Genomic DNA, 23,016 nt, shown 5'->3' on the forward strand with positions numbered 1-23,016 from the left:
CAACACCCATCAGGGTCCACTCAAAAAGATGTAGACGAACAGAATCTTCAATCGAGGAATTGGATGAACACCATAAATGGTAAGTCATAACATGGGCCTAGGGGTCTTCTCCAGACTTTCCTTTGAATTTCGAACAATCTCCAAGAATCTTAGCAGGAATCGGAGGCCAATATGGCGAATAAGTATTGGATCATTAGTGAGTCTAGACACATTCGATAGTTCCAACATTGTTAGAAATGGCAATTGTGGATTGAAAGGAATGGGAGGCCTTTGATAACGCCCAACTTGTGGATCCCATCCTTGTTGGTATGGGTTTATCCCCCAAAGTGGTGGATTTTGACCATAAGGAGCTTGATATTTACCCCACTGAGGGGCAGTCTGACCATACAAAGGTGGATTATTCCCCCACAGAGGTGGGCTTTGACCAGGGTAAGGTTGAAACTGACCCGCCATGGACCATTGATAACCATAAGGTGGATAAAAAACTTGTGAAACATACGGATTATAAGGTTGATGTTGCACTTGTTGACCCTGGTGGTAAAATTGTTGGCCCTACTGCTACAATGGTTGATCTTGTGGCTATAAGGGTTCACCTTGTTGATACAAGGATTGGTTTTGTTGTTTCAAGGGTTGTCATTATTGTTGTAACACTAGTAGAAAATGATGAAATTAGTGACTAGGTGACTAAAAAAGTTAGTCACTGCAATTATTTCAAGTGAATTACTACTAAATTTGAGCAATTTTAAGTGAACGAACTAAAAATGACTAAATTAAATGACTAATTTAGTCAAGGGATAAAATATACGACTGGATAATAAGTGACCAAACTAAAAGTGACTAATTTAATCCAAGACTAAAATATACTGCTGGATAATAAGTGATAAAATTAATAATGATTAACTTAAATGACTACTGTAGTCCAAGAATAAAAATATTACCAAATAAAAAGTACAACAAGTATATGAATTAGTCATTTATGTTAGTAATTTTTAATTATATCACTCCGGAAATGGAAAATTGCAATTTTGATATTGAAGCGTTACATTTCACTACATGGGTCTCTGAATCCATGTGCATTGTTAAAATTTAGAGGCAAATGGGTCTCTGAATCCATCTACAGTGTTAAAATTATGAATATCGTTTTGTCTCTAAATTTTAGCATTGCATATGGATTCAAAGACCCCCTTCTTTGAATCCATCTGCATTGTTAAATTTAGAGACAAAGGGGTCTTTGAGTCCATTTGCGGTGTTAAAATTTAGAGACTCCTTCAAGAGTGTCTCTCAATCCATTTGCAATTTTAATTACATAAAAATGATTCAAAATGCACATACATATCTTGAATCCCTTCTAACAAAAACTATTATCCATTGCATTGTGAATAAAAGGTGATATGAGATTACTTGTGCTATGAAAATTTTGATTTAAATCATTTACTTATAATAGTTCATGAATCTTAATGAAGAGCATTTTCATAAATCCTTTGGAGTTTAGATGTTGTGCATTACCTTCATTTTGAACATATTCTAGAATATTGGCCTAGTTGAAATCTCTATGAAATATAACATATGATAAAATAAGAAATGCTAGCTGTAAAGAAACGAAATTGCATAAAGGTTTTTCTTTCTTCTATGCTATTGTTTCCTATGCTACCACCTTACAACATTTACTTTGAAACATGTGGTGCAATTGCTAGTTTTATATGTTTGATGAAAAGAGTGTTTGCAATTTATATAGACTAATTTGTTATTGCCTTCTTGGGTGATATTCTTATACACTCCAAGACAAAAGAGGAGCATGAGTGACATTTGAGGATGGTTCTATAGGTGTTACAAGAGCAATAATTGTATGCCAAGTTGAGCAAGTGCACTTTCTATCAAAGGAAAATCCATGATTTAGTTCACAATGTCTTAGAGGAGGGCATAGCAATGGACCCAGGGAAGATGAAATCCATCAAAGGTTGGCCATCACCAAAAGAATATTTCAAAGGTGAGACTGTTTATGGGTTTACCTAGTTACCACATGATATTTATTGAAGGTTTCTATAAGATTGTACATTCAATTATTTCAATGCAACAAAAATGAGTATAGAGTGAATGGACTATAAATTGTGAAGATAATTTTCAATAGTTGAAATATTTATTAACCAATGCACCTATTCTAAAGAATGCAGATCCACATGGGGATATGTTGGTGTGCATATATGCATGTAAAGAAGGACTTCGTGGACCCCTTATGCAAGATAGGCATGTCATATGAATTGAAGAAAATCAAAGAACATGAAATAAATTATGCTACCCATGAGTTGGAGCTTACAACTATAATCCATGCATTGAAAATGTGAAGACATTATCTTATGGGATGAAATTTTGAGTTGAAAATAGACCATAGCAATTTGAAATACTAACATAGACAAATTAGATGGTTTGAATTCTCTAGTGAATCTGACTTTGACATCAACAATATTAAGGGAAAAGAGAATAAAGAGGTTAGTGCACTTATCATTAAGAGGGTGCATGTAATGCATGTTATAGCTATTAGCATATACAAATTAGACTTAAAAAGAATAATTCTAGAAGATTAGGATCAAAATAACACTATTTACAAATTAAAGAGTTCTTACAACAAGGTAATTCACACCAAGAATTTAACGACTACATGCTAGAAGAGGATGGAAACATCTTGCAAAGGAACACAAGTTTATGTTCCTAATTCTCAAGAATTGAGAAATTTAGTGATAAGAGAAATGTGCGATGCGCCATATGTTGGACACTAGGTTGATTACATAGCCAAACACATGTAATGTTAGAAGGTAAAGGATGAACACAGACATCCAACATGATTTCTATATCCATTGTCCACTAGTAGATAGATTTCTTATATCCCAAAAATAAGAGCTCCTTACCAATCTATGTTTGATCCGGATTTATGCAGGAACGCAGTAAAGTACAGCAATAAACATAAATACAGAGATGCAGCAGAAATAATATTTCATTTCATTAATGTAAAATATTGAAATATGCTTACAAACAGAAATGGAAATAAACTAGCTTAGGCGATGGTAACTTATCTCTAAGAAGAGATGTGGTGGCTACATACCTATGAACTGTGTTACAATGAGGCTTGAAGGCCTATTTATTGTTAATAAACAATGGAAAACCCTAAACATCCAAAAACCTAACCCTAGGAGATGAAATTCCAAACTATGGGCCCCGTTTGGGTAAATTGGTACATCAACTTCTTGGGGTCGTAACTTCAGCATATGATCTCCGTTTGACGCGCACAATACCTCATTAGAAAGATCTATCCAAGGACTAAAACTTTTTAATGTCCAACATTATTCTACAAACCAACAATATATGACTCATGTTGGGCCTCTTTTTCCCAAAAAATGTCATTTAGGGCCTCAAAATGGTTCCAGAAGTTCAGGACCCAAAAAAGCTACGAAAAATAATAAATTGTGCTACAATTAAGGAAACTAAAAAAAACTGAAAGAGATAGTTGTGGCAGTCCAAGTGGGATAGGCGGGTGGCCACAAAAACCCACCTGGATCATTCCTCCCCCCATAGGAAGCAATGGTCCCCATTGTGTTGAGTACCTCCATGAGATGGGGAAACTTCTGTTGAACTTGGTCCATGGTGAGTTGTTCTACAATCTCTGATGTGTCTAGTAATGGTGGGAAGCATAGTCTAGAGTAGTCCCCATCGAACACTCAATGTAAGCCAAGGAATGGGGGAATGTTATGCTCCAAAGCATTGTTTCCCACAACCTTGGTAATGGTGTAAGGACCATATCAGAGTGGTATGAGCTTCCGATGGGCTCTTGTAAGGTGTTCTTTTTGTAGATGCAACCCGACTTTGTCACCTAATTGAAACTTGTGTGGAAACCAATGTTGATCATGTCACTGCTTGTACTTGGAATTTTCTAGAATGGAGCGGCGATATATCGGCCTATCGGGTAGAGGTGATCCGGGAGTAAGGTCGATGGAGTGCTTGACATGACAGTACAGTGCGGGGGAGGTGAAGATGTCCTTGTACTCCTCCATGACCTTGTACATCTATTGTTCTCGTGCGGAGGGGCCCTGTCTAGAGGTTGTGGCCACCCTCTTCTTCTTTCCCTGAGGGCGTATCATTAGGAAAACAAATTTCCTCATTTTGGAAATGAGCTTACTACATTGTTTTGCAGTAACCAAAGAGATGGCGATAGGCGGTGCTACCTCCGATATCCTGTACAACCTATTCCCCAAAGTAACAATAACAACGTGAGGCCTTAACTCATACACAACATGTCGCTTCCACAAGTATGGTTGGCCTAATAATACATCAAAAACATCAAGGCAAGCAACATCACACAATACCTCATCTGTGAAGTGCTTGATGTTGTATGGGAGGTGGCACTACTAGCTCACGTGAAGATCTCGTCCTTGGTGAAGCCACCCGAGGGTGTACGGTTGTGGGTGTGTTGTGGTCGGTATGCCTAGCTGCTTCACGAACTCTGCCGAAATGAGGTTCTTTTGGCTCTCTTTGTCGAAAATGAGCTGTAGCAAGGAGCCCTTTACCCATATCTGGGAGTGGAAGAGGCGCTCCTCCTCCTCTAGATCTTCAAGTTCCTCCTTCTGGATATTCATGGTTGCAACGGTGGTATTGGGCTCTGCATCGATAATCTGCTTCCCTTTGTCATTCCCCTTGTCGGGTTCTGACTCAGAGTCAGAACATGCATCTGATTCCGAAGCCTTCAGCTTAGACACCAGTTACTGCTTGGCCCAACACTCACTTTTGTTGTGAGTGGAGCTCTTATGGAACTCACACCACTTTCTCGTATCCATCTTCAGCTTCGCGGTGTTGTTCTTTGCTTGCAGCTTTGGCGGGTTGTCCTGGGCTGCCCCACCTTGACTTTGTCCTTTGTTTTTCGGTTTGGGGGCACCTTTCCCTTGCTTCAGATTCACAGATCCAAAGTCTCACTTCTTCTATTTAAACTTACACTCGACCTTGATGGCGTATCGGTACGCTATGCCGACCGAGGATATGTCCAGGAACTCCATCTCGTCCTGGATGTACTTGTGTAGGCTGTCACGGTACTTGAGTACCAAATGTTTCTTAGAATCCTTGATATCCAACTTCATGCGAAGGGTATGAAAAACATTGGTAAACTATAGGAATTTACAGGGTAAGTTCCTTAGACAGAACACCAAAGGACACCGCTCACACACAGATCACAGATCAATACACCAGTATTTTGACGTGGTTAAAACCCTCAAAGAGGGAAACAGTCCACGGTCTGAGCCAACGCGGCCACTTCAGGCAATTTATTAATAAAATAATGAAATTTTACATAAGCTTCTCTCCTGAACAGTTAACCTACAAATGACCCTCCATGCTCTTTAAATAAAGATCATGGACCAATCGGGTGTTAAGCCACGGATCAAGTGTCGGTAATACCGAGGAGAGAATGAACCTTCGGATCACTACATATCATGACCGTCAGATTGTAAGTTACAAAATGTACATAGTAAAGAAACACACTTTACCTAACTCTATAATAGACCAAGTTATACTTAATTATTTCCTATGTGTCAGAATATCCTAACATCCCCCCTTAAGAACAACTTTGGATAGGATTGAAGGATTTACAAATATGACACAATAGGAGAAGGAAGGAGGCACTAGAGCCTATCCCCCCTTAGTGACAACTTCCTGAACTCCAACCATAAATCGAAGTTTAGTGAACTTCGCCTCTGTGAGAGCCTTTGTAAAGATGTCTGCAATTTGATCATCTGTTGAAAAATATTGCACTTCAAGAACATGGTCGTGGATGAGATTTCTGATGAAGTGCATGTGCAGTTCAATGTGTTTGTTGCGCTGTTGTTGGACTGGATCTTTGCATAGTTGAATGGCACTTTGATTATCACACCAAAGTGTAGTCAAATGTTGCTGCTGAAAGCCAAACTCTAACAGGATCTGATGAAGCCACAAGGCTTCCTTACGAGCTTCTACGGCACCAAGGTATTCTGCTTCTACTGAAGAAAGAGAAATGGCACCGTGTTTCTTGCAAGCTTATGTAATAGGTCCTGAACCAAGAGTGAACACATAACCTGCAGTAGACTTCCGATCATCAAGGTCACCAGCCCAATCGGAATCAGTGAAACCAACCAATAGAGGAGCTGCTTCGGCATTGTAATGAATCCCAAACTGAACTGTACCTCGAACATAACGAAGTATTCTTTTAGCTGCTTTCCAATGACTTTCATGTGGGTTTTGCATAAACCGAGAAAAAAGGCCAACGGCAAAGGAAAGGTCAGGACGAGTATGGGTTAGATACAAAAGTTTTCCTACAAGTTGACGGTATAAGGTAGCATCAACTTTAGGAGAAGTACAAGTGACTGAAAGTTTGACTCCAGACTGAAAGGGAGAAGGGGCTGCCTTACAGTCTTCCATGTGAAAATGGCGTAGAATATCACAGGAATACTTGGACTGGGAAAGGGAAATACCTTCCTTGGATTGCAAGACTTGAAGACCAAGAAAATAATGTAAGTGTCCTAAGTTTGTCATTTCAAACTTCCTTTTAAGGCTAGACTTCACATGGTTTATAATGTTGGGATCACTACCAGTCAGGATAAGATCATCAACATAAAGAACAAGAATGATAAGAGACTTTCCCACTTTCTTGGTGTAGACAATATTGTCAGAATGACACCTAGAAAAGCCATTTTCTAAAAGAAAGTTATCCATTTTGGCATACCAAGCTCGAGGATCTTGCTTGAGACCATAAAGGGATTTCTTAAGCCGACATACAAGGCTGGAGTCTGTTTGTATAAAGCCAATAGGTTGTTCCATATAGATTTCTTCATGCAAGTCCCCATACAAGAAGGCAGATTTAACATCCATCTGATGGACTTCCCATTTGAAAGAGGCAGCAAGGGAAAGAACAAGACGGATAGAGTTCATTTTGGCAACAGGGGAGAAGGTTTCAGTGTAGTCAATTCCTTCAACTTGTGAAAAACCCTTAGCAACAAGACGAGATTTATGTTTATCAACTTTCCCATCTGGTCCATACTTGGTTCTGTAAACCCATTTGCATCTAATAAGTTTTCGTCCCTTTGGTAGAGGAACAAGATCCCATGTATCATTTGCCAATAATGAATGATATTCTTCATTCATAGCTGCTTCCCAATCTGGATGGCCTAAAGCTTCTACAAAGGTGTCAGGATCATAATTCACTGAAGCTTGATCCAGTAAAGAAGAGGCTCTATCAAACTGAGAACGTGTACGTCACTGATCTGTAGGATCACCGGCAAGATCACCTGCTACACCCCGAGTAGCACGGACCCATTTTGGAAGCTGAGGAGCTGAAGGAGGATCCTGAGAAGGTGGGGGAGGATTTTTATCCTCGCTTTCATCATCTGAAGAAGAAATATTTTCAAAAGTAGAAGAGATAGGGAGAGGTGGCACATCCGCTGAACTAGGCTCGTAGGCCGATATATTTTCAGCAAACTTTACATCTCTTCTAATGATAACATTTTTGGACTTAAGTGGAATAAGTTTATATCCTTTGACATCTTTAGAATATCCAACAAAAATACATTTTTCACTCTTACGTTCTAAAGCTTTATGTTTCTCATATGGAATATGGGCCCATGCTTCACTTCCAAAAACACGAAAGTGAATTACATCTAGTTTAATTGAGCTCCATGCTTCTTCTGGAGTGATATTCTTTAAAACCTTAGTAGGAGTGCGATTTATTATGTAATTTGCACAGTTAATTGCTTCTGCCCAATAATTAAGACTAAGTCCTTTAGATTGAAGCATACAATTAGCCATTTCCTTTAAGGTGCGATTCTTCCTTTCAGCTACACCATTTTGTTGTGGAGTATATGAAACAGTATGTTGCATGTGAATTCCATTCTCAGTGCAAAAGTTGATGAATTTGTTGTTAACATATTCTCCACCATTATCAGATCTTAGCTTAAGAATTTGATGTCTAGATTGTTTTTCAACAAAGGCCTTAAAGGCCAAGAACATGTTAAATACTTCACTCTTGAGTTTTAAGAAGTATACCCAAGTGCAAATCAACAATGAAAGTTAAGAAATACTTGTAGCCAGAGAATGAAACAACTAGAAGTGGACCACATAAATCACTATGCACGAGCTGTAAAGGGGCTGAGGCGTGCCAAGAGGCACGTTTTTCAAAACTGTCCCGATGATGTTTTTCGAGTACACATCCGGAACAAACACCATCTCTACAAGATACCATTGGAAGACCTGTCACCATATTTTCTTTACATAGATTCTGAAGGGAGCGATAGTTTAAGTGACCAAATCGCTCATGCCAAAGTTTGCTCACTTCATCGTTATGAGCAACAAATACTGAGGGAAGATTTGATGACCCAAAGTTGTGAAACTTATACAACCTTGTAGAATCATCAGCAATGCCAGTAGCTAAAATCTGTCTAGGATCTCTTAGGTCCTTAATTACAACATCATGAGGTGAACATTCAACGATTTTACCTTCACCTGAATGAGTTATCTGATATACAGATAGAAGGTTGCAAGATAAGGTTGGAACACATAATACATCATTAAATTGACCATTGTCTATATGGACAGTTCTAGTCCCTACAACACTAAGAGATCTATCATCACCAACATATATATTTTTGGTGTTACAATCATTTAAAGAAGAAAACATGGCTTTGTTTTTGGCCATGTGATAAGAAGCTCCAGAATCAATGAGCCACTCATGAGAATGAGAAGAAGAAGATACATTAGTGCATAGCCAGACCGAGATGCTTGACAACCACATGCAGAAAGTGCCATTCCTAAAGATGAAGTTGAAGTTGAAGAGTGCTCCAAATGGATATTATGCTTCTTCATTGCTACTTCCAAGGCTTCCATCTTCTTAAAGCATTTGGATTCTAAGTGGCCATCTCGATTACAAAAGTTGCAATGTCTATCAGTATTTTTCCCTTTGTTTTTATTTGTCTTATCATTTCGTTGAAATGATTTTTCATTTTGAGGCTGAAATTGCTTAGGACCCTTGTTTGGTTTAGGACCATTCCTTTTAGGATACAACTTCTTAGGATTCTTTGAATTTGGTTGCTGCTGGGTGGCTAACGCTTTCTTAGAAGAGTTTCCAAGATGAATAAGACCAAGGTGTAAGAGTTTTTCTTGTTCTCTTATTAAAGAATCACAAAAGGAATCAAAGAAAGGGGACTTGTATGCTTGTCCTTGAGAAATGAAGGCTTCTCTTGTAGAATGGAAGGTGGAAACAAACACAGAATAGGCTGGTCCCAACTTAGTAAGAATGGAGTAGGTAAGGCTACTATCTTCTTTCTTAACCTTAACACCTTCCAAGAGAAGTCTAAGGGTCTTGAACTTGGACAAAAAATCTTCAATGCAAGAAAAATTATCGGGGTCCAATGTAAGCAACTCATTTTCAAGTTGATGGGCTTTAAGTTCATTTTTAATTCCAAAAACTTTAGTGATATGTTTCATTGCTTCTTCAAGAGTATCAAGTTCTGCAATATGGAATCTAAGATCTGGAGAAATAGACATCCCTATCAACCCACGTGCTTGATCTTGCCTATTTTCCCATTTAGCTGCCTTATCTTCATCTTTCGGTTTGGTTTCTTGGTCTGAGGCTATTCTGTAGAGACCTTTTGATCCAGGTGGATATTGGTGGCCACCTGCCAAGTCCACCTGGACCCCCACCATTGTGTCTCTCAGCATTTTCAGTTTCCTTAATTGTAGCACAACTTACTATTTTTAGCAGTTTTTCGGGTCCTGAACTTCCGGAGCCGTTTTGAGGCCCTAAACGACGTTTTTTGGGAAATCTGGGGCAACATGGGTCCATGGACCCATGTTGCCTCCCAAAGTGGCAGTGCTCGGATAGATCTTTCTAACGAGCTATTGTATGCGTCAAACGGAGATCGTATGCCAAAGTTACGACCCTGGGAAGTTGGTGTACCAATTTACCCAAACGGGGCCCACAGTTTGGCGTTTCATCTTCTAGGGTTAGGTTTTGGAATGTTAAGGGTTTTCCATTGTTTCTCAACAATAAATAGGCCTTTGAGCCTCATTGTAACACAGTTCAGAGGCATGTAGCCACCACATCTCTTCTCAGAGATAAGCTACCATCGCCCTAGCTGGTTTATTTCCATTTCTGGTTGTAAGCATATTTCAGTATTTTCCATTAATGAAATGAAGTATTATTTCCGCTGCATCTTTGTGTATATGGTTATCTCTGTAATTTGTTGCATTCCTGTTTAAATCCGGATCAGTGGTATCAGAGCGGTCTGCTTTGTCTCTGTTTTTCTTTGCATGTCCCCAACAAGGTCGGGATATAAGGAGTTAGGGCTTGAACTGGTCGAACATTTGCAAGACCAGCCTCGGAAATCCCGACGGCCTCCCATGGCGGATGAGAAGAAAGACAAGGGGGCAGGATATCCCATCAAAATCTTGCTCGAAGAAGCCCTCGAGCGACAACGGAACGCGATGATGGACAGCTTTGCCCAGATCCTTCAGCGGCTACCCAGAAACAACGCATCGGCTTCCAGCAGCTACTCTGGAAATGCCACGCCCTTTAAGGTACAAGTTAATTTTGAAATCCCCATATTCGAGGGTCAGATAGACGCAAATGCCATAGATAAATGGTTAAATCTGCTAGAGGGTTATTTTTCTGTTCATGAATTTTCGAGTCGGGAAAAGATTGTTTTCGCTCTTCTCAAAGCAGCCCCCCACGTCAAGGACTGGTGGGAAACCTACTACGAGCAAAAGGATGAAAGTACTGGCTCACTATTTTCAGTCGCACCCACCTAGAATTCATTCCGAGAGGCCATCAAGGAGCAGTACTACCTTGTCGGAAGCTATGAGGATGAATACATAAAGTGGACCACGCTGCGGCAGGGAAGGGACCAAGACGTGCCGGAGTTCACCAATCTTTTCCATAACCTTCGCACAAAGTTGGGTATCAAGGATTCGGAGCAAAATTTGATACTCAAATACCGTGGCTGCCTACACAAGTACATCCAGGAAGAAATACAATTCCTGAACATCTCCTCACTCGGCGCAGCATACCGATATGCCGTCAAGGTCGAGCAGAAGTTTAAGCAAAAGAAGCGAGACTTTGGATCTGCGAATCCAAAGCAGGGGAAAGGTTCCCCTAAACCACATAATAAAGGACAAAGCCAAGGCGGGACAGCCCAAGACAACCCGCCGAAGCTGCAAGCAAAGAACAGCGCCGCGAAGCTGAAAAAGGACACGGGAAAATGGTGTGAGTTCCATAAGAGCTCCACCCACAACACAAGTGAGTGTCGGGCCAAGCAGTCACTGGTGGCTGAGCTAAAGGTTTCAGAATCAGATGCATGTTCCGACTCTGAGTCAAAAACAGATAAGGGGAATGACAAAGGGAAGCAGATCATTGATGCGGATCCCAACGCCACTGTTGCTACCGCCAAGATCCATAAAAATGAACCCGAAGATCCAGAGGAGGAGGAGCGTCTCTTCCACTCCCAGATGTGGGTAAAGGGATCCCTGATACAGTTCATTGTTGATAGCGGGAGTCAAAAGAACCTCATTTCGGCAGAGGTCGTGAAGAGGTTGGGCTTACCGACCACAGCACATCCACAACCATACACCATTGGGTGACTTCACCAAGGACGATATCTTCGTGTGAGCCAGCAGTGTCACCTTCCATACAACATCAAGCCCTTCACGGATGAGGTATTGTGTGACATTGCTCCCCTTGAAGTTTGTGATGTATTATTAGGACAGCCATACTTGTGGAAGCGACATCCTGTGTATGAATCAAGGCCCTGTGCTGTTATTATTACATTGGGAAATAAGTTGGACAGGATACCAGAGGTAGCACCACCTACCGCCATCTCTTTGATTACTACAAAACAATGCAGTAAGATCATTTCCAAAACCAGGAAATTTGTCTTCCTGATGATACGCCCTCAAGGAAAGAAGAAGACGGTGGCCGCAGCCTCCAGACGGGGTCCCTCTGCACGACAACTACAGATGGACAAGGTTGTGGAGGAGTACGAGGACATCTTCACCTCCCCTGCAGGGGTTCCTCTGCACTATCAGGTCAAGCACTCCATCGATCTGACCCCAGGTGCGCCGCTACCCAATGGACCAATTTATCGACGCTCCGTTCTGGAGAACAATGAAATCAAGAGGCAGATTTAGGAGCTCCTGTAGAAAGGTCACATCCGTCCGAGTTCATCGCCTTGTGGGAGCCCGATCGTGTTGGTACAGAAGAAGGATGGGACGTGGAGACTCTGTATTGACTATCAGGCACTGAACAAGATCATTGTCCGTAATAGGTACCCGATCCCGCGGATTGATGACCTCCTGGACCAACTAAAGGGGGCGAAATATTTCAGCAAGATCGATCTGAAGTCAGGATATCACCAGATACCAATCGAACCCTCTGATGTGTGGAAGACTGCCTTCAAATCCAAGGAGGGCCTTTTCGAATGGTTCGTTATGCCTTTCGGATTGACGAATGCTCCTGCAACCTTCATGAGGCTTATGGATGACAACTTGCGGCCATTCACCAACTCCTTTGTAGTAGTATACTTGGATGACATTCTGATCTTCAGCCAGAGTTGGGAAGAACACCTCCACCACATCCGACAGGTTCTCCAAACACTGCGGCAACACAAGCTATGTGCCAATTTGGAGAAATGCACTTTTGGCATGACCTAGGTTCAGTATCTGGGATACATCATTGATGAACAGGGGGTGCATGTCGATCCATCCAAGATCCAAGTCATTCAGGATTGGCCATCTCCAACCACTCTAACAGAGCTCCGCAGCTTTCTAGGTCTTGCCAACTTCTACCGTAGGTTCGTGTTGGGGTTTTCTCATATTACTTGGCCCTTGAGTCAAGTCACCAAGGGAGGGGCGAGAGAAAAATTCTTTTGGTCTGAATCTCAACAGAAGGCATTCATGGAGTTGAAGGATCGCCTCTGCATGGCACCAGTGCTCGCGTTACCAGATTTACAACAACCATTTGAGGTCGAGACAGATGCCTCTGACTATGCTATTGGGGCAGTCCTTACTCAACAGGGACATCCAGTGGCATATCACAGTGAAACACTTTCAGACATAGTCCGGAAGTACCCCACTTATGATAAAGAGATGTATTCCATTGTACAGGCCTGCTGACAATGGAAGCATTACATTTTGGGGAAGGAAACAGTCATCCACACAGACCACCGACCCCTGCAGTTCATACAGACCCAAGGGAAATTGTAGAATGATCGCCATCAGAAGTGGTCTACATACCTGCAACAGTTCCACTTGAATATCAAGTATAAGAAGGGCAGCACCAATAATGTTGCAGATTGCCTCAGTCGACCACCGATCATGGCGTTAACCACTGTGCTCAACTCTTGTGGGCACGAGACTTCTGATTGGCCACTTCTCTACAAAAGAGACCCAAAATTCGGCCACACTTACCAGACACTCTTGGAGGGTCGACATGTTCCAGATTTTCACCTCCAGGATGCCTTGTTATGCCACCTGGGTCACCTTTGTGTTCCTTCAAGCGAGCGTGCCAAGATGATTTGGGAAGCACACTACAGTCGGGCTGCTGGGCATTTCGGGGTCGAGAAAACAATGGCAATACTGCAAAATTATTTCTATTGGTCGAATCTTCGACAGGATGTTGGGAAGTACATCAGATCATGTACTGCCTGTGCCATTGCCAAACCGACCATCAAGAAGCACGGCCTCTATACCCCGTTGCCTACCCCTAGTCAACCTTGGGAATCCATCTCCATGGATTACATGTCAGGCCTTCCTTCCACTAAGCATGGAAATGACTGTGTTTTTGTGGTCGTCGACAGGTTCTCGAAGATGGCCATTATGGCGGCCTGCAAGAAGAATATCACAGCAAAAGCCACTGCTAAACTCTTCTTTGAACGAGTGTGGGTGCACTTTGGGATCCCACAGTCTATCATCTCAGATCGGGACAGTTGGTTTCTCAGCACATTTTGGTCCAATCTCTGGTCAATGCTGGACACCAAACTCACGAAGTCCACAGCCTTCCATCCTCAAACTGATGGCCAGACAGAGGTTGTCAATAGGATGATTGTGCACATTCTGCGCATGTATAACTCAAAGCATCCACGCACATGGGACGAGAGCCTCCCCTATGTTCAGCACAGCTACAACCGAGCTCTTCACAGCTCCACTGGCCATAGCCCTTTTCAGGTGGGTTTGGGATTCCAACCACTATGCCCCATTGATGTGGCCATACCACTTGCAGCTACTCACATAAATTCAGCTCATGTCCAGTCCGAAACAGATAAGGCCACCAGCTTCATTGAGCGCATCCAACATATTCACCAGTAGGTCCATGACATTCTGGAGAAATCAAATGCCAAGTACAAGCAGCGACATGATCAACATCGGGTGCCACACAAGTTTCAGGTGGGCGACAAAGTCTGGTTGCATTTGCAAAAGGAACGCCTTACTGGAGCCTATCGGAAACTGAGACCACTCCGATATGGCCCTTACACCATTACTAAGGCTATGGGAGACAATGCATTTGAGCTCAGCATTCCCCCATTCCTTGGCCTGCACCCAGTGTTCAATGTGGACCGCCTTCGGCCATACTTTCCACCATTGCTAGACACATCCGACATTGCAGAACAGCTCACAACCACAGAATTAAATCCAGATTGCATGGAACAAGCTGCAACTGATCGGATCATGGACACACAGATCAAGAACACTCACCAACAGAATATCCAACTGTATCGAGTTGTCAAAGCAGGCCAACTCCTTCAGCAGGGCAAGTGGCTCACCAGGGAACAAGTTCAGCAAAAGTTTCCTCATCTCATGGAGGAACTCAACGCAATGGGGACCATTGCTTCCTAAGGGGGGAGGAATGATCTAGGTGGATATTGGTGGCCACCTGCCAAGTCCACCTGGACCCCCACCATTGTGTCTCTCAGCATTTTCAGTTTCCTTAATTGTAGCACAACTTACTATTTTTAGCAGTTTTTCGGGTCCTGAACTTCCGGAGCCGTTTTGAGGCCCTAAACGACGTTTTTTGGGAAATCTGGGGCAACATGGGTACATGGACCCATGTTGCCTCCCAAAGTGGCAGTGCTCGGACAGATCTTTCTAACGAGCTATTGTACGCGTCAAACGGAGATGGTATGCCAAAGTTACTACCCTGGGAAGTTGGTGTACCAATTTACCCAAACGGGGCCCACAATTTGGCGTTTCATCTTCTAGGGTTAGGTTTTGGAATGTTAAGGGTTTTCCATTGTTTCTTAACAATAAATAGGCCTCTGAGCCTCATTGTAACACAGTTCAGAGGCATGTAGCCACCACATCTCTTCTCAGAGATAAGCTACCATCGCCCTAGCTGGTTTATTTCCATTTCTGGTTGTAATCATATTTCAGTATTTTCCATTAATGAAATGAAGTATTATTTCTGCTGCATCTTTGTGTATATGGTTATCTCTGTAATTTATTGCGTTCCTGTTTAAATCCAGATCACCTTTACTTCTAAGTAAATCCATAATGTGGGACCACCATTGGAAGTAGTTGGTGCTGTCAAGAACAACTTGGCATGGACTTTCCATTTTAACAGAAACTGAAGCTATAGATGCTGAAACTAAGTGTTCCAATGGAAAGATCTCGAAAAATTAGGCTGGTTCAAAAAAAACGGCTCTGAAAACGGCTTCTAGATGAAGAAGTTATGGCTTTTTGAAGAAAAGTTGATGAAGATGTCGATGAAGTGCGGGAATGTGCGGAAATGAAAAATCCGCCCCCACAAAAAGGAGACTTGAATTCAAGACCTCTACTCTCATAAATTAGCTTTGGACCAAGTGAGCTAAACTAAAAGTTTGAGAGAGAGAGAGGGGGGGGGTTTCTTTTTTTTTTTAGTCACTAAAGCTTTGGGTTGCGTGCTTGCTTGAGAAAGCTCTTTTTCCCTACAAAACAAAAAACATAAAACCCAACATAGACATACAAAAAAAAAAATGAACCTTACGGCTCGAAGTTAGCTTTAGCCGGAAACTAAATATTTTCCTCAATGTTTCTGATTTTCCGAGATCACACTAAGGTGCAGCGGAAAAGAGCATACACATGAGATAAATCCTTCCTTTTTGTTTCTGATTTGCCCAGATCGCACAGAGTCACGGGGCAAAGAGCATACGTAGAAATGAAAGGTACAGATCTGGTAATAAAAAAAAAACAAAAAGCTAAATAAACCGAAACCGAAATAAACAGAGAGAAAATAACTGTAAACTGCAAATAAACATTGTATACCTCCAGATCTTAAAAATGACGTAGCTAGGGCTACTGGAAACCTTTTCGCGTGAAACGAAAGGGGTTCCTCACTGGAACAGATGCTCCCAACACAATAGAGCAGTCCTCTCGGCCCGAAAGTAGTCAGAAATAGTAGATCTAGGAAACGACAGTCAGATGCAGTTCTACCGACTTCAGATTTGGATCACCAACGGACACAGCCCTCAAATAGATCTGATACCATATAGGAATTTACAGGGTAAGTTCCTCAGACATAACACCAAAGGATACCGCTCACACACAGATCACAAATCAATACACCAGTATTTTGACGTGGTTAAAACCCTCAAAGAGGGAAACAGTCCACGGCCTGAGCCAATATGGCCACTTCAGGCAATTTATTAATAAAAGAATGAAATTTTACATAAGCTTCTCTCATGAACAGTTAACCTACAAATGACCCTCCATGCTCTTTAAATAGAGATCATGGACCAATCGGGTGTTAAGCCACGGATCAAGTGTCGGTAATATCGAGGAGAGAATGAACCGTCGGATCACTACATATCGTGACTGTCGGATTGTAAGTTACAAAATGTACATAGTAAAGAAACACACTTTACCTAACTCTATACTAGACCAAGTTATACTTAACTATTTCCTATGTGTCGGAATATCGTAACATAAACTCTGGAACATCTTGGTCCCTTCCGTGCTGCAACGTTGTCCACTTTATGTATTTATCCTCATAGCTCCCAACAGGGTAATACTTCTCCTTGATGGCATCCCGAAACGAATTCCAAGTGGGTGCGGCTGAAAAAAGTGAGGTTGTACTTTCATCCTTCTACTCACAGTATGTTTTCCACCAATCCTTGACCTGGGGGCGGCTTTGAGAAAAGAAAAAGTAATATTTTCTCGGCTGGAAAAAATCATGAACAGAAAAATATCCTTCTAGCATGTTTAACCATTTATCTATGGTGTTTTCATCTATTTGGCGCTCAAATTCTTGGTCATATTAGGTTTTCATCTGTTAACCCCTTCAAATACAACCTCCAAGCACTACTAGGGTCCAAGGAAAAGAGCCACAAGGCCCCTAAATATGATCTACATTTTATGGACGATCACATGTACCCCAAATATCCTCCACGTATTTTTTTTCAAAGGGAAACAATAAGGTCTTCTAGTTTTCACAAATTCATCTAAGTTCATAGTAATAAAGTAAGGTTCCTCTCCATGCATGACCCAAACATAATTCATGTCCACTCAAAAGAAGAAAAGAGGATATGAGGATGTCCCTTTAGTTGTGATCATCCTTTAACACTGGTCCATTCTCTTACCGAGTGTATGGGTAACAATCCCATACAAGTCTACAATCGTTTTAAAAGGTTATGTCCACAATATGCTCAAAATAACATTCAAATTCCCTTAGTTTTCTACAAGCCTATTCGAAACTGACACAAGCAGTCTTCAACTACATGAATGGTGCAATCTTCAAACTATCCATACCTAGTTTCATCCCCTTTTGACCCCCTTTTTTCCGCCTTCAATACAAAGTTTACCATGGTCATCTTACAATTGGATCTCCCTTTTGCATCTGGTGAGAATACTACCTCATTCTTTAGGAATGGCTTGCTTCTTAAAAGGATTACACTAATACTCTCAATATATGTGGGGCTAGAAGATTACACTAATACTCTCAATATATGTGGGGCTTATGCGTGCTTCTTTAAAAATTCTTATAATACATCATGTTATAAAAAATTTAAAATAGGCTCCTCACTTTGGTTCTTGCATTTGTGGTAAAATATGGACCAAGCTTCTGAAAGTAGTGTTATTCTCAAGGATGCCAACAATATTTTTCACTTCATGAAGGTTTTAACCTATCTTTAGTCTTTGTTGAGTTTTTGGATGATTGTACTTTAAAAATAAAGACACGTCTGCATTTTTCTCACTTGCTAATTTTGAATTAATGAAAAAAATTAAAAGAAGGGCTTTACATTTGTTTGTAGAGTTTAACTGAAATTGATGGAATGTGGTGATTGCATCAAATGAGTATGAAATTGAATTTATAATTTTTATTGATGTCCCCAATGCTTGGAAAATGTAATGGGATTGGATGATAAGTTAACATGTAAGGTATTTAGTGAGGCATTGGTTCTTTTCTAAGAAAAAGATATCTAAACCAAGTGTAATACCAGGAAGAGAGAGACTTATGTAGTATATAAAGCTTAGTTGTGTGGGTTTGGGACTCAAGGCCTAGTTACTCCATTTAACTGAAGTAAAACGAGAGGAAATGGGGCAATTAGTACTTTAGTGTAAAACTTAGCTATGAGGATTTGGGGTTCAAGGCTTAATCACTTCACAATTGAAATAAAATAAGATGAAATGAGGAAAGGACTTGCAAATCATTAGTTATATGTTATGACATTAAAGTGAGTAAACACAAAGTATCAAAATTCGAAGTTGAATCAACACTTTTGTATGAAAATTCGCCCAAGTATTTTTTTTGGCTGAATTCCCCTCAAATCTACATTTGATTGTTGTAAAAGCTTAGACCACATCTATCTAATCGAGGACTCCCTCTTCGATGCACAAACCTTCCCCCTTGGCTACCCATTGTCTTATGAGGTTGTGTTCCCCTACACTCCTACATGCTCACTAGGGGTACCACACTAACATGACATATTCTAAGATATATTGTTGGGGGGGAGGGTGTCTGGGAAATTATTGTTGCCACAGGAGGGCCTTGCCATGTTTAGCTCAACACTGCGGGAGAAAAATGCTCATGTAGAAGGATTGATGATGCTTTTTCAACTGTGGGAAATAGAAATGGCATACATTATGGTGTTTCTTGGTACAATATTATCGATTCACGGAAAAAGATCAACGGCGCCTTGAGTAGAATTGTACCAATGTGTGGGCAAGGGTTGGACACATGAGATTCATTTTTTAGTATGATCATAATAAACTACATTCAAATTGGTTATGAAAGGTTTAGGCAAAGGCAAGACTTATGAGATTCATTTTTTACTATCATAATAATGAACTACATCAAAATTGGTTATGGAGAGTTAATACGTTGTTAAAAGTTATTTTTTTAGCTTTAAAATCTAACTTAATAATTATAAAACCAAATCTCACTTTTATTCATAAAATGGAAACCTATAATATTATATAATTAACATTAATAAAATGTATTTATAATTTTGTTTCTTAATTATATAAAATCTAAATCTGAATCTTAATGTGTTTAAAACTATAACTGATAACATAGTTAGTTATTATTTTGTAATTTTAGAAAATTAAAATGTATTTTTTTTTTAAATGAGTATACAATAAGATATGAAAATATACCTTCAATACATTTTTATATATTCATTAAATACAATGTTTTTAAAATTATATTCATTAAATACAATGTTTTTAAAATTTATATAAAAAATAAAATAATTTTTGATTAAGAACATTAACAGTCATCCAAATTTAAATTTTTTTTTTCCACGTTTTCTTCCCGCCTTAGGGGAATGCTAGTGTATACGAATATTGAAGAGTTGTAATAAGGTGAAGGCGTTGGGCACGACAGCGCAACATGATCGATCTCCAATCTGCTCTGCGATTATATATAAACATGTACAGGTCGCTAGATCGATCTTTAGGATCTGGAGATCGATTCACATTCTTCAAATTGATTGAACTCTTAATGCCTTTGATGCAGATTTGTTATGTATTTTCACATGACATGCTGCAGTGATTCGCCGGCAGATCTGTTCTGTATTTTCACATGATATGCTGCAGTGATTTGCCGGCAGTTAAGGTTTTAGGGTTGACTTTGGATGCATTGAGGGATCGACGGATGAGGAGGATCTCTTCAATGGCTCGTCCACAACATCGATTTGTTCGACTCCTATTTTTGCAAGGAAGATTTGGAACACGATTGCAAGATCATTGGTTCCGAAGCCTTGGTAAATTTACTGAAGTGAATACTTACGCAGGTACCTTTCTCTCCTGTAATTCCTTCCACGAATTCGATTGCTTCAAATATTCTACCCAATTTTTAAGATTTTCCCGAAAATTACGATTCATCGAAGTTGACCTGAAATTATGTTATTTGTCTTTTCACGATTGTAGCTTCACATGCACTAGCTGCGCAATTTCTTTACTAGCAATGAAATTTATGTTAAAGATGGGCTAATCCCTTATAGTAGTTTGGTAGCATACCACACAAGAACAGAGTTTCCGATTATGTCATTGGTTTAATTTACTTTCTTATACTCTGAATTGAAGGATTTGAAAAGCGGTCAGAGCATGATGTTCTTTTTCCCTATCCCCTTGAGTGAACTGTCTGAACATGATGGCATCTCGTAGATCTTTCGGCTGGATATATCATATGATTCAATCAGTTATAGATTTAGGTTGTAAATGACAACGATACATAGCCGATTAGTCTATAAAGATGAGATCACTGACTCAGTAGACTTCGATATCTGCAGGTGCACAATAATATAGTTACCATAAGAACTAATGAAACACTAGATGCTCAATTTTAGAATTCATTTTGTTTCGAAGGTTCAAAATCTCTTTTTTCAATGATGCTTTGATTGAATACAATTAAATTGGTGTGATATTTGGACCTTAGCTTAAGATATTACAGAACAAGATGTTGAGAAAGAGGAAGATGCGTTGACTGTAGCAATTGTCCCAGAAACGTGCATTGTTGGATCTGAAGTTGGATGATCTCACTGCCTTTTTCATTATCTAATCATTATGTCTATGCACTCTACAGATATGGATGCATGCTGATCAGAATGGTACATGCTTCCTTGGAAGGGCACAATTTTAAAATACTTTAAAGCTAGTAACAGTAGCACAGAGTGGTCGTGAGTTGACACAAGATATTGTGAGGGTAGCTTTGTTTGGACCAGCAGCATCTCAAATTCCTGCACCTCAAATTTCACCACCCACTGCAGCTACACCATCTCCCATTCTTCCCTCAGTGGGCATTAGAGGTCCCATAATACAACCGAGTGTGGGAGCTGCTCAACAGTATTTGCCTCCAGGAAATAATCAGTTTTTACGGCCTGTGTCTCCACCAACTATTCCAACACCAACCCCTTTGTAGGGAGCTTCCATGGGAATTCCTGGAGTTGGCACAGCAGGTCAGCAGCCAAAAATTTCTAGTGGTTTGGCAGAGTGGCCAGGTTCAAGGATTGTTGGACCTATTAGCATTGTTTCTATTGCGCTGGGTGTTCAAATTAGGGGGAAATCCTCCTTTGTCACTCAAGCTAGATGGTCTCAGGAAAGCAAATTCAGCTTTTCAAGAAGTGTTAATTCCATCAGTACCATCAAAACCCCTGCAAGATAACATAAAATCCATCTTGTCTGCACGACTAAGTGATGTTAAAGGCATCTTTGTTGATGGAAATTCTTTTTATTTAGATCCAATTTTCGGTGGAGATGTTTTTTCTGCTACCCCTCTCAATCTAAACAGATTGTAGCTTCCCGGCCTCTGTGTTCAGTCAACAATGTTTCGTCTTCTATGGCTCTTGTACCAACACTAGCTACACCTTCTATGGCTCTTGTACCAACACCAACTACACCTGCTCCAGCTCTGGCTAAGCACAATCAGCTAGATAAATCACAGAGCACATCAATTGTGCCTGTATCTATTGGAGTTGGTGCAACAACTTCAAGTCTGGGAGGAAACACCCAATTGTCCCTGTCAAGGATGATGCAGTATGATGCTCAAAAGTATACCAAGGTTTTCTCTGAGGTGGACATCGACAGGGATGGTAAAATCACCGATGAACAAGCTCATGATATTTTCCTGAGTTAGAATCTTCCAAGAGGTATTGAAGAGACAAATGAGAATCTAAAGTTGGTGATTATTTCTATGTCATTTGACTGAATTTTTGGATTAATTAAGTCGTTATGTGAGTTTACTCGATATATTCATGGTTGTGGGCTTTATTAATATTGGAATTTAATGTAACATTTCTAAAGGTTGATCTAGACATGTCGGTGGGCACATGAAACTTTTCTAAAGGTTCTCAATTTTGTATGAAAGAATAATTTAGTCTGGCCCATGAATTTCTTAGTGCTCATTTTATTATGTGTTTTATGTTGTTTGAATCAATAAGGTTATCATAACAGCGGGCCATTAGATATTCTTCATCCATTATTTGAGGATTGAATATCCATGTTATCAATGACATATCACATATCTATAAAGAAGATCCGCCTTTAATGGATATTTTGAAGGAAATGTTTGCGTGACATCACTATCACACTATTCTGATTCTGACTTTAATTGTGGTGTTTTCTTGGGTGCATCATGTAGAGGTTTTAAAGTGGGTGTGGGATTTGTTTGACCAGGATGGGGACAATATGATTTCTTTAAGGGATTGTTACATTGTACTCTATTTGATGAAACGATATATAGAAGATTGTTCCTTTTGTCTAGTGTTTCTTCTTGGTATTTAGATTGATGAAGTACTGAAGTCTACCGTTGAAGTGCAAATTACTATTCAATGTTCAGTTGTGTTTAATGGAATGCCTTGGCAGTGAAACCCAGGTATTTTACATTTTTACGACAGTTTTCTGAAAAAATACTTATGGTTGAAAGTCGCACTTTCATTTCATCTTGTATTCAAGTCTTGTAAATAAAAGTTTGTACATCAATCGTTTTTTATGAATAGATGCAATTATATTTGATTTCTTCAAAGTTGGTAATTGTTTATCGGATTTTTT

General features: G+C 40.2%; 1 pseudogene across 1 annotated transcript; it reads left to right on the forward strand.

The window, feature by feature from the left end:
• Positions 1 to 308: 308 nt before the first annotated feature.
• LOC149168654 (uncharacterized) lies at positions 309 to 22,833 on the forward strand (annotated as a pseudogene). Its single transcript, XR_016259171.1, has 4 exons — positions 309 to 612; positions 20,131 to 20,261; positions 21,053 to 22,115; positions 22,607 to 22,833. The product of XR_016259171.1 is annotated as an uncharacterized LOC149168654 (transcript).
• The last annotated feature ends 183 nt before the right edge of the window (positions 22,834 to 23,016 follow it).

Source organism: Pinus tabuliformis, chromosome 4_2, assembly GCF_031772625.1.
Source record: "Pinus tabuliformis cultivar Carrire ecotype Pingquan chromosome 4_2, CPIR1, whole genome shotgun sequence".
In the NCBI taxonomy this organism is placed as follows: Eukaryota; Viridiplantae; Streptophyta; class Pinopsida; order Pinales; family Pinaceae; genus Pinus; species Pinus tabuliformis.